Source organism: Kogia breviceps, chromosome 14 (assembly GCF_026419965.1).
Source record: "Kogia breviceps isolate mKogBre1 chromosome 14, mKogBre1 haplotype 1, whole genome shotgun sequence".
Classification (NCBI taxonomy): Eukaryota; Metazoa; Chordata; class Mammalia; order Artiodactyla; family Physeteridae; genus Kogia; species Kogia breviceps.
This window is the reverse complement of record NC_081323.1, coordinates 53689427-53701693: the sequence shown is the minus strand read 5'-3', so window position 1 is coordinate 53701693 and position 12267 is coordinate 53689427.

The window sequence follows — 12267 nt, the reverse complement described above, 5'->3', positions numbered from 1 at the left end:
AGCTTCCAACCTCCAATTCTGGAGATTTGCTAATTTGAGTGAGAAGAGATATGGTGAGAATGCAACAGCGGGGAAGGAGGCCAGTGGGGCTGGGACAAGGGGTCCTGATATGGAGAGATCATGTGAACCACAGCAGAGACCCCTCCCCCCAGAGCAAACTCCAGCCTAGAAACGATCTGATCTAATTCCAGTGAGCGCCATTGTGTCAGTTCATTATAAGCAACAGTAACCAACTCTGGCTGATGATAGCAGAAACAATTTATTAAATGAGAAGTTCAAAAATCATCAGGAAATTTCTCGAAGTGGCCAGGAATGACAAGACCAGGTCATGTGAGACCACGTACTACTGAGCTAGTCTGGTGAGGACATCGGATGCCCAGTTTTCACCACAGACATCTGGCCGTGAGCACTGTCTCAGCATCATTCTCACCCACCCTCCCCATGAGGATTCCCTGCAGTCCCAGCTTCTTTGTAACCCAAGCTCTGATTGGTCAAGTCTGACTCACATGTCCATCTCATACCTGCAGTGGAAGCTATAAAGGCAAACATCTGGCTTTTTGGCTTCTATGGTGGGAGAAGACCCTGCCTTCATTTACAGAGTGAGAATTCCTTGAACGTAAGAAAAAGGGGTTCTGTTGTCAGGCAAGAAAAAAAATCCCATTATAACCAGACATCCCTTTGCCAAGGAGCTCCATCCATCCTCCTCCTCCTCCTCATCGTCACTCAGTGAGGACACCTCTCCTCAGCAGCAACCATGTCACCCAGTGACCACCCAGCTGGAATGAAGCCCACTGTGTCATGAAATTTTGCTCAGTCCCCATCTGACTTATCCTGTGAAGGCATCCATTTTAATGGCCAGGAGCATCGCGAATCCCCGGTGAGGAGAGCACTGGATACCTGGGGGTTTGGGGCAGAAGGGGAGTGAGGAAAGGAATCTGCTGGCACCTATCATGGGTGGGACAGAGTGGAGCCAGCTTGCAGTCTCCTCCCAAACCAGGAGAAAGACAAAACGCAGCCCAGAAACCCATGGATAATTTTATTTTGATCTCACCCAGGGAAGATAACTTCCGATGGACTCCCTACAGGGTTGACAAACGGCAGATGGCTGGCTCCCCATGCAAGAGTAAAATCACCAAATTTCCTTTCTTCTCTGATAATTCGAGAGCAGCGCTATCCAACAGATCTTTCCACAGTGATGGAAATATTCTACATTTGATGGTGTCCAATACGGTAGCCATCAGCCATGTATGGTTATTGAGCACTTGAGATGTGGCTGGTACTACCGAGGAATTGAATTTTATTTATTCAATTTGAATTCATTTAAGTTTACATGGCCACGAGTGGCTAGTGGCTACCGTATTGGACAGCACAGCTCTGGGATATGAATAATGACAAGCATGACTGTGGGGTCCAGATGATTTTGGGTTTGCATCCCAGCTCCCCCCATCACCAGATAGCTGAGTGACCCAGTGCAAGTCACATTATCTCTCTGGGACTCAGTTTCCTCATCTGCAAAATGGGGCTATTAATGCTACTACTCAGGTTTATTGTGAGGATTAATGGAGATATAGAGTGGGACAGTGCTTGGCACTTAGTAGGTGCTCCAAAAATGGTGAATCTCTTTCCCTCTTTTATTGGGTGAGGACCATGGTGTCCTCCAGGAAAACAATAGTTGCAGTGTAAAGAGTCCTACTGTTTAGGAGAGTTTGGTCTCGGAAATTTAATACCTATTGGGGAAGAGGCTTGGAAAGGGGTCGTGTAAAAAGACAACAAAGGAAAGTGAAATGAGTCAGACAGAAAAAGACAAATACCGTATAACCTCACTTCTATGTGGATTCTAAAACAAACAAACAAACAGCAAAACAAAACAAGAACCAGGCTCTGGATATAGAGAAAGGATTGGTGGCTGCCTGAGGCAGGGGGTAGGGAGGTGGATGAAATGGGTGAAGGGAGTTAAAATGTACAAATTTCTAATTATAAAATGAATAAGTCATGGTGATGTAATGTAGAGCATGGCGACTATAGTTACTAATTCTGTGTTGCATATTAGAAAGTGGCTAGGAGAGTGGATCTTGAAAGTACTCATCACAAGAAAAAAAAATTTTGTAACTATACATGGTGACAGATGTTAACTGGACTTATTGTGGTGATCATTTTGTAATATATATAAACACAGAACCATTACATTGCACATCTGAAATTCATATAATGTTATGTAAAGTATACCTCAGTGGAACAAACAAAAAGAGAGACTGCAAAGGGAATGATTTATTACAATGCAAGGAGGTGGCATCCCAGAGCCTGTTTCAGGAAGAAATGAGATGCTGGGTTTGGACTGAGGCCAAGCACCTGAGACACACTTGATGGTCCTCGCTTGGCTGAGTGCCCAGGTTCAGTATGGATGAGATGCTGGGATCCGAGAGAGGCTCTAAGGGCCGAGAACCAAGCTAGTGCCTTCTAAATTCACATCTTGATGTTTTCTGAAGAAAGCCAGACAGACGTTGGCTGCTAATTGCTTCCTCCTCAGGTACTTAACCGGCTGGACAACCTCAGTAAACCTAGTTCACTTTTCTGGACCTCATTTCCCTACTTGCCTCCTGCAGGGTTGCTGTGAGAATTCCCCCAGAGAATGGGTGGGAAACTGCTTTCCCAACTGTAAAGCACCGTAAATGGTGGGGGATGAAGAAACAACAATGATGATTAAAATCTCAGAGCCAGAAGGAGGTTGTAGAAGCCTGATGACAGAACCAGTACTAGAATCGACGTCTCAGGATGGGGTTTTGTCTTGTATCTCTCCTCTGTGTTTAGCACAGTGGCTGGCACATGGCAGCACACAACACATGTATTTTAAAACATATATTGTCTGGGCTTCCCTGGTGGCACAGTGGTTGAGAATCCACCTGCCGATGCAGGGGACATGGGTTCGTGCCCCGGTCCGGGAGGATCCCACATGCCGCTCCTGAGCCTGCGGGTCCGGAGCCTGTGCTCCGCAACGGGAGAGGCCACAACAGTGAGAGGCCCGCATACCGCAAAAAATAAAAATAAATAAAAATAAAATAAAAAACATATATTGTCACCGTTCACCTTTCACACTGGCAGATTTTTAAAGCATAATACTCAGTGTTGGCAAGAAAGGAGAGAAGAGCACTTTCATCTCACTGCTGATGGGATGAAATTGGCACAAATTGTAAGGAAAATTAACATGATGACTAAGAGCCATTTGAGTCAGCCCATACCACTTCTAGGAATTGATTCCGAGAAAATAATGAGAGATGCTCCTAAAGATGTTCTTCCCAGCTTCACTTACAACAGGGGACTATTATATCCAACATTAGGGGAATGGATGGATAAACTAAGATATGTCAATAAGAGGGAATATTATGTTGCCATTGAAAATGTTTTTTGAAGAGCATCGAATGATATGTGGGAATGCTCCAGAAAACATAACGAGGGGAAAAGTAGATTATCTATATACATTAGGAAAACTTTTAATGCTCCATGGGGGTCATCAAGAAACAGTCTCTTAGGCAATCAACAGAATGAAAAAGAAAACTTACAGAGGGCTTCCCTGGTGGCGCAGTGGTTGAGAATCCGCCTGCCGATGCGGGAGACACGGGTTCGTGCCCTGGTCCGGGAAGATCCCACATGCCGCGGAGCAACTAAGCCCGTGAGCCATGGCCGCTGGGCCTGCGCGTCCGGAGCCTGTGCTCCGCAACGGGAGAGGCCACAACAGTGAGAGGCCCGCATACCGAAAAAAAAAAAAAAAAAAAAAGAAAAAGAAAACTTACAGAAAATATTTGCAAGTCGTATACCTGATGAGGGGTTAATGTCCAGAACATATAAAGAACTCCTACAACTCAACAATAAAAGACAAATAACCCAATTAAAAATTGGGCAGGGACTGCCCTGGTGGTGCAGTGGTTAAGAATCTGCCTGCCAATGCAGGGGACACGGGTTCGAGCCCTGGTCCGGGAAGATCCCACTGCCACGGAGCAACTAAGCCCATGCGCTCTACTACTGAGCCTTCGCTCTGGAGCCCGCGAGCCACAACTACTGAGCCCACGTGCTGCAACTACTGAAGTCCGTGTGCCTAGAACCTGTGCTGTGCAACAAGAGCAGCCACTGCAATGAGAAGCCTGCGCACCGAAACGATGAGTAGCCCCTGCTCACCACACCTAGAGAAAGCCTGCACGCAGCAATGAACACCCAACATAGTAAAAAATAAATAATAAAAAAATAATAAATTTTTTTAAAACAATTGGGCAAAGGACTTGAATAGACATTTCCTCAAAGAAGGTATACAAATGACCAACAGACACGTGAAAAGATGCTCAATGTCACTAATCATTAGTGAAATGCAAATCAAGACCACAAATTAAAGAATATAACAAGTGTTGGTCAAGATGTGGAGAAATTAGAATCCTTATGCATTGTTGGTGGAAATGTAAAATTGTGCAGCCTTTCTGGAAAACAGAGTTGGGTTCCTCAAAAAATTAAAAATAGAATTAACATATGATCCAGCAATTTCACTTTTGGATACTTACCCAAAAGAACTGAAAGCAGGGTCGGAAGGAGGTATTTGTACACCCACGTACATAGCAGCATTATTCACGATAGCCAAAAGGTGGAAGCACCCCAGGTGTCCATGGATGGATGAATGGATAAACAAAATACAGTATAAACATACAATAGAGGGGCTTCCCTGGTGGCGCAGTGGTTGGGAGTCTGCCTGCCAATGCAGGGGACACGGGTTTGGGCTCTGGTCCAGGAAGATCCCACATGCCGCAGGGCGACTAAGCCCGTCCACCACAACTACTGAGCCCACGTGCCACAACCACTGATGCCCACGCCTAGAGCCCGTGCTCCGCAACAAGAGAAGCCACCACAATGAGAAGCCCACATAACGCGAGGAAGAGTAGCCCCCGCTCACCACAACTAGAGAAAGCCCACGCACGGCAACAAAGATCCAACGCAGCCAAAAATAGTAAATAAATAACATACAATGGAATATTATTTAGCCTTAATAAGGAAGGAAATTCTGACACATGCTACAACACCGATGAACCTCGAGAACATTATGCTAAGTGAAGTAAGCCAGTGCAAAAAGATAAGTACTGTATGATTCCACTTACACAAAGTAGTCAAAAATCATAGAATGGTGGTTGTCAGGGGCTGGTGACAGGGGAGAATGGGGAGTTGTTTAATGGGCACAGAGTTTCAGTTTCGCAAGAAGAAGAGATCTGGAGACTGGCTGCACAATAACATCAATGTACTTAACACTACTGAACTGTATATTTAAAAGGTTTAAGATGGTAAATTTTATGTTATGTATATTTTAACCACAATTTTTTTAAAAAAGAAGAAAAAAGTGGCCTTTGGCTCTTTTCGTCCTACTCCACCCTCCCACGCAAGTTGTTTTCTTGTCCTTGCACTTGTCACCTTGTGGCAAGATGGCTGCTGCAGGCATCACACCCTTACGCCAGCATCTTGCGCGAGAAGAAGCAGGGGCAGAGGCTTCATCCCAATGAGGCTCTGTCTTTCCATCCAGGCGGGGTGAGGCAGCAAACTCGCCACCCATGTTTCCTGGCCAGAAGTGGGCCACGCACACTCTTCCAGCTATGTCCAATAAAACTTTCTGCAGTGATGGAAATGTTCTATGTCTGTGCTGTCCAATGCTGTAACCACAGTCACGTGTGGCTTTTGAGGACTTGAAACGTGGCTAATGCAGCTGAGGAACTACCTGTTAGATTTTATTTTAAAAATTAAATAAATTAATAAATTAATTTGAATTTTAAAAGCCACATGTGGGCAATGGTAACCAAATTAGACAGTGCAGCAATACAAGCTAGAAGGGGGATAAGATGAGCGTGAGTGGCCCTGATCAGTCATGACTCCTCTCTCTGGACAGGCTGAACCTTCTCTGAGATTAAGGCAACTCCATCACTACCTAAAACAAAACTGGGGCTTCCCTGGTGGCGCAGTGGTTGGGAGTCCGCCTGCCGATGCAGGGGACGTGCGTTCGAGCCCTGGTCCGGAAAGATCCCACATGCAGCGGAACAGCTGAGTCGCTGCGCCACAGCTGCTGAGCCTGTGCTCTGGAGCCGGCGCTCCGCAACAGGCGAGGCCACCGCGATGAGAGGCCAGTGCCCCGCAGCAGGGAGTGGCCCCCGCTTGCCTCAACTAGAGAAAGCCCGGGCGCAGCAGCAGAGACCCAGTGCAGCCAAATATTTTTAAAAATAGGGCTTCCCCGGTGGCGCAGTGGTTGGGAGTCCACCTGCCGATGCAGGGGACGCGGGTTCGTGCCCCGGTCCGGGAGGATCCCACAAGCCGCGGAGCGGCTGGGCCCGTGAGCCATGGCCACTGAGCCTGCGCGTCCAGAGCCTGTGCTCGACAACGGGAGAGGCCACAACAGTGAGAGGCCCGCGTACCACAAAAATAAATAATAAAAGTAAAAAATAAAATAAATAAATTTAAAAACAAAAACCGAAAAACCAGAGCCTTTAAAAAAAAAAAAAAAACTGAAGTTCTGTGAACAAGGGAGAAGGGTGTGTGTATTGAGTAGAAGACCAACAGTATCTGTTACAGATATGCTACTCTGTCTGATCACACATTTGGTTTAGAAATACGTGTGTGTGTGTGTGTGTGTGTGTGTGTGTGTGTGTGTGTGTTCATAGAAAATGCTGGAGGGATACCCATCAAATATTTACAATGGTCATTACCTTTGGGTATTGGCATTAGAGTTGATTCTTATTTTCTTCTTAACACCTTTTCATATTTTCTAAATTTTATGTAGTGAGCAGGAATTATATTTATTGTGAAAACTAAGTAGCTGCCATTACACATTTATTAGAATGGTCAGCATCCAGAACACTGACAATCCCAGTGCTGGTGAAGACAGGAAGCAGTGGGAGCTCTCATTCACTGCTGGTGGGAAAATGCAAAATGAATGGTGCAGTCACTTTGCAAGACAGTTTGGCAGTTTTTTTTACAAAACTAAACATACTCTTACCATATGATCCAGCAATCATGCTCCTTGGTATTTATCCAAAGGAGCCGAAAAATTATGTCCACACAAAAACCTGCACACGGATGTTTAAAGCAGCTTTATTAAAAAGTGCCCGAACTTGGAAGCCACCAAAATATCCTTCGGTAGGTGAATGAATAAATAAACATTGTCTGGAATAACCAGACAATGGAATATTATTCAGTGCTAAAAAGAAATGCTCGGGGGCTTCCCTGGTGGCGCAGTGGTTAAGAATCTGCCTGACAATACAGGGGACACGGGTTCGAGCCCTGGTCCGGGAAGATCCCACATGCCACGGAGCAACTAAGCCTGTGCGCCACAACTAATGAGCTTGCGCTCTAGAGCCCTCGAGCCACAACTACTGAAGCCCGCGTGCCACAACTACTGAAGCCCGCATGCCACAACTACTGAAGCCCGCGCACCTAGAGCCCATGCTCCACAACAAGAGAAGCCACCGCAATGAGAAGCCCGCGCACCACAACGAAGAGAAGCCCCCGCTCGCCACAACTAGAGAAAGCCCATGTGCAGCAACGAAGACCCAATGCAGCCAAAAATTTTTTAAAAATTTAAAAAAATAAAAGAAATGCTCGGGACTTCCCTGGTGGTCCAATGTTTATGAATCCACCTACCAATGCAGGGGATGCAAGTTCGATCCCTGGTCAGAGAACTAAGATCCCACATGCCATGGAGCAACTAAGCCTGTGCACTCTGGAGCCTGCATGCCACAACTAGAGAGCCTGCACGCCGCAGTTACTAAACCTGTGCACCACAACAAACGATCCTGCCTGCTTCAACTAAGACCCCATGCAGCCAAATAAATAAATATATTTTTAAAAATAAATAAATTTATTTATTTATTTTTGGCTGCACCGGGTCTTCGTTGCTGTGCGTGGGCTTTCTCTAGTTGCGGCGAGCGGGGGCTACTCTTTGTTGTGATGCATGGGCTTCTCATTGCAGTGGCTTCTCTTGTTGCAGAGCATGGGCTCTAGGTGCGTGGGTTTCAGTAGTTGTGGCTCATGGGCTCTAGAACGCAGGCTCAGTAGTTGTGGTGCACGGGCTTAGTTGCTCCGTGGCATGTGGGATCTTCCCGGACCAGGGCTCAAACACGTGTCCCCTGCATTGGCAGGCAGATTGTTAACCACTGCGCCACCAGGGAAGTCCCTAAATAAATAGTTTTTTTAAAAAGAAAAAGAAGTGCGCTATCAAGCCATGAAAAGACATGGAGGAAACTTAAATGCGTATTACTAGGTGAAAGAAGCCAATCTGAAAAGGCTACATAATGTATGATTCTAACTATGTGACATTCTGGAAAAGGCAAAAGTATGGAGACAGTAAAAAGATCAGTGGCTGCCAGAGGTTAGTGGGGAGGGATGAATACATAGAGCACAGAGTATTTTTAAAGAAGTGAACATACTCTATTATGACACTATAATGGCAGATATATGTCATTATACATTGTCCAAAGCCATAGAATGTACAACAAGAGAGAAGCCTACTGTAAACTATGGGCTTTGGGCAATAATGATGTGTCCATGTAGTTCATCAGTTGTAACAAATGTACCACTCTGGTGAGGGATGTTGATGGGGACAGGAGACAATTTTGCTGTGAACCTAAAAGCCTGCTCTAAAAAAAAGTCTTAAAAAATAAACAAACTAAGTAGCTGTTGCAGTCTTAAAGGATATCATTGGCAACCCACCATCCTGGTTCTGGTGATTACAGTTCCTGGGGTGGCCACCACTTGTATGGTCAGGAAGGTCTATTGCTTCCCTTTCCCCTCCCTGAGCAGCAAGGCTATCTCTGGTGCCCTGGGAACAACAAGATTCAGGCTCTGCACAAAGATGGCATCCGACACAGGGGTGGCCAGCCCATTAGAAAATCATTTACTGAAATGACTGTGGGCAGGGCATCACTTTAGGAGCAACAAGACACCTGAGGATGGCTAAGATGTAGCATTTGCACCGAGCTAGGATTCTGGAAGCAGTGGGAATCTTGGCTATACCAATTCTGTGTGACCTTGGATAACTTGCTTTCCCTCTCTGAGCCTCAGTTTCTTCATCTACTAATTGGGCGTGACTCCTGCTGTATGACCTTATAGAATTCCTGTGGGAGAGTTGATAATGAAGTGCTGTAGTGAAATGCTTCATTACTTAATGGCTCTATGGGAGAAGCAGGGTGATTATTCTAAAGGGCAACTGAAGACTCCATATGAGGATTGGGGAGTGGGGGTCAGGGGGAATCACCAGGTTTGGAGCCAGGCAGATCTGGGTTTGGATCTCAGCTCTGCCCCTGATGGTCATGAGGCCTTGTACAAGACACCTGATTGCTCACAGCCAGTGAGTATCGAGCCCAAGGAGCATGGTGTGATATCAAAGTTCAGGAACCTGAGAGTCAGTCAGACCTGAACGCAAGACCCAACTCTGCCATTTATCAGCTACATGTGATCTTCTGGCTTTTCCCGAGGAGAATCAGAAGTAAAGACATTCAAAGGCACATTCTTGACCAGTAAGGAAAGTGGGATCAGGGGATAAAAAGAGAGGGAGCACATAGGTGAAGGAGGGAGACAGATAATCCACAGGTACAAGGTGGTGGCCTAAGGTAAGGAGACCAAGGGGAAGGGCACGGGAGAGCTGAAAGGACATTTATGGAGCATTTACAATGAGTCAAGTACATCAATGCTTACAGTCCCCTATTATGAAGGTACTATTATCATCCCCACCTTACAGGTAGGAAAACTGGCCAAGGTTACATTTTTGTCACATGAATGCAGAGCCCACACTCTTTCCTCTGCTTACAGCCAGGTGGCCCCAGCTCATCCCTGCACTTCTCGCAAGTTCTCTGCAAATATTGGGGATGTCTCTACGGCAGCAAGACTAAAAAAATAGCCTATTTTCCTCTTCCCCTGCAACTCCCAGATTTGTGGAGAGGAGACACAAACTCATACTGATTTGAGATGAGGCCTGGGGAAGCACATTCAGCACATCACTGACTAGCAAACAGTGATGATTTTCGGTTATCCCTGTCCCTACATCTGCAGATCTGCCCTGCCTGTAACTCTCCAATGGCTCCCCTTCCCCCAGGCACGTGGCTCCGAGGCTCCTCCCACCAACACTGACAACCTCATTGTAGACCGTATTTCCCATGTTTCTCCGGCTAAGGTTCCATAAACACACCGGCCTCTCTCTGCCTTTCTTCCAGAGGTCCTTCTCCCCTGGGATGCCCTCTCCCCTGGACCCCTCTTCCCATGCACACATGGCAGGTCTCTCTTCATATCTGTTCATCACCCCCGATCCCGCCCCAAAATAGGATCCTGCAAACTTCCTCTTTCAGCTGGGCTTTGTCTCAACCTTGCACGAAGGAAAATGCTGTATGTGCTGGCACCTAAGAGGAAAATGTGAACTGCGCATCTAACAATTAAAACCAAAGTCCCCCTTGAAAACCTTGGAAGTTACCTCAACCACCCTTATCAAAAATTACCTTCATAGGGACTTCCCTGGTGGCACAGTGGTTAAGAATCCACCTGCCAATGCAGGCGACACGGGTTCGAGCCCTGGTCCGGGAAGATCCCACATGCCGCGGAGCAACTAAGCCTGTGCGCCACAGCTACTGAGCCTGCGCTCTAGAGCCTGTGAGCCACAACTACTGAGCCTGCGTGCTATAACTACTGAAGCCCGTGAGCCTAGAGCCTGTGCTCTGCAACAAGAGAAGTCACTGCAGTGAGAAGCCGGTGCACTGCAACGAAGAGTAAGTAGCCCTGCTCGCAGCAACCAGAGAAAGCCTGCGTGCAGCAACGAAGACCCAACGCAGCCAAATAAATAAAATAAATAAATAAATTTATAAAACAAACAAAAAATTACCTTCATAGGCAGAGTGGCAAACAGTGCTTGGAAGCCTGAGAGAGGCCCTCATAATAGTTTAGTTATTTATTGCATTTATTTAGCACTGCATATTTATTTATAAATATTTGTTTATTATTTATTATTTATAAATTCTTTATTTATTTATAGCTCTGCATTTATTGGGTGTTTCCTTATGCCAGGCACTGTGGTAAATACTTGACAGTCTACCTTTCTCTTCACATATCTATGTCTTTAAGAGGTGGGAACTATTATTATCTCCATTTTGCAGATGAGAACTGAGGCTTCAAACCATTACCCAGTACGTGGCAGAGCCAGAGTCAGTGTGTTGTAATCCAGTTTCAAAGCCCATGACTTTGGCGTCTCTGGGCCCACAAACTGGTGAACTGTGGGAGCATCTGCCTGTAGTTGCGTTTTATCTGGCCTGCTCCATGTTTTAAAAATTAGAGAATTAACTGCTGACATTTAAAAACTAGGACATTTCTCATATCAGTTGGGATCTTCAGCTTCTCTTGAAATATCCAAGGAATTCCCTAGCAGTCCAGTGGTTAGGACTCCGTGCTCTCACTGCTGTGGCTCAGGTTCAATCCCCGGTGGGGTAACTAAGATCCCACAAGACATGCAGGGCGGCCAAAAAAGAAAAAAAGAAAGAAAGAAATATATGAAGACTTGGCCACACTTGGCCTGGGTTCCCACATGTCAATAATTGGCTGGGAGGCAACTGTCCCTCTTAATCAGGATGTGTGCATTCCACTTTACCATATACTTCCCAGTCACCTGCAGACCTACCTCATTTATTTTCATTGCCTACCTGGCCCTTGGAAGCATGTGAGTTTGTACTCCTGGGTCCACACTCTCTGACAGCTGTAATTTCCTTGCAATGTAATGAGCCTCCCATCACTGGAGATGTGCAAACTGAGGCTAGCTGGCTGTTCGGTATGGGTGTTGGAAAGGGATTTCAAGAGGTAGTTGAAGAACTAGATCAGATAATGTATATAATCCCCTCCAGCCCTGCAATGCCAAATATTTACTTAAGACTTTGCAGCATATATTGTTAAGAACTAACTTCCCCCTTGGTCTCAACTTACTGTTTCAAACTTTCCTTCCCTTCACCTGGGTTTCTTGATCTATTTATATATTTTAATCATATGATTATGCTATATCAATTCTGGTAAGCTTCCTCAAATCCATTTTGGAACAAGGCATGGGGAACAAACAAATCCAGACATAAATATTTACATAAAGGGCTTGGTTCCAGATACTGAAAAGAAAAAAGAAAGAATTAAAAGTTGTAACAGCAAGTTATCTCAGTTTCACTGAGATGTTTGGGCTCAAGGAGATAAGGACCTAGGAGTCGGGGATGCAGCAGCTGTGAGCATGTGCCTACG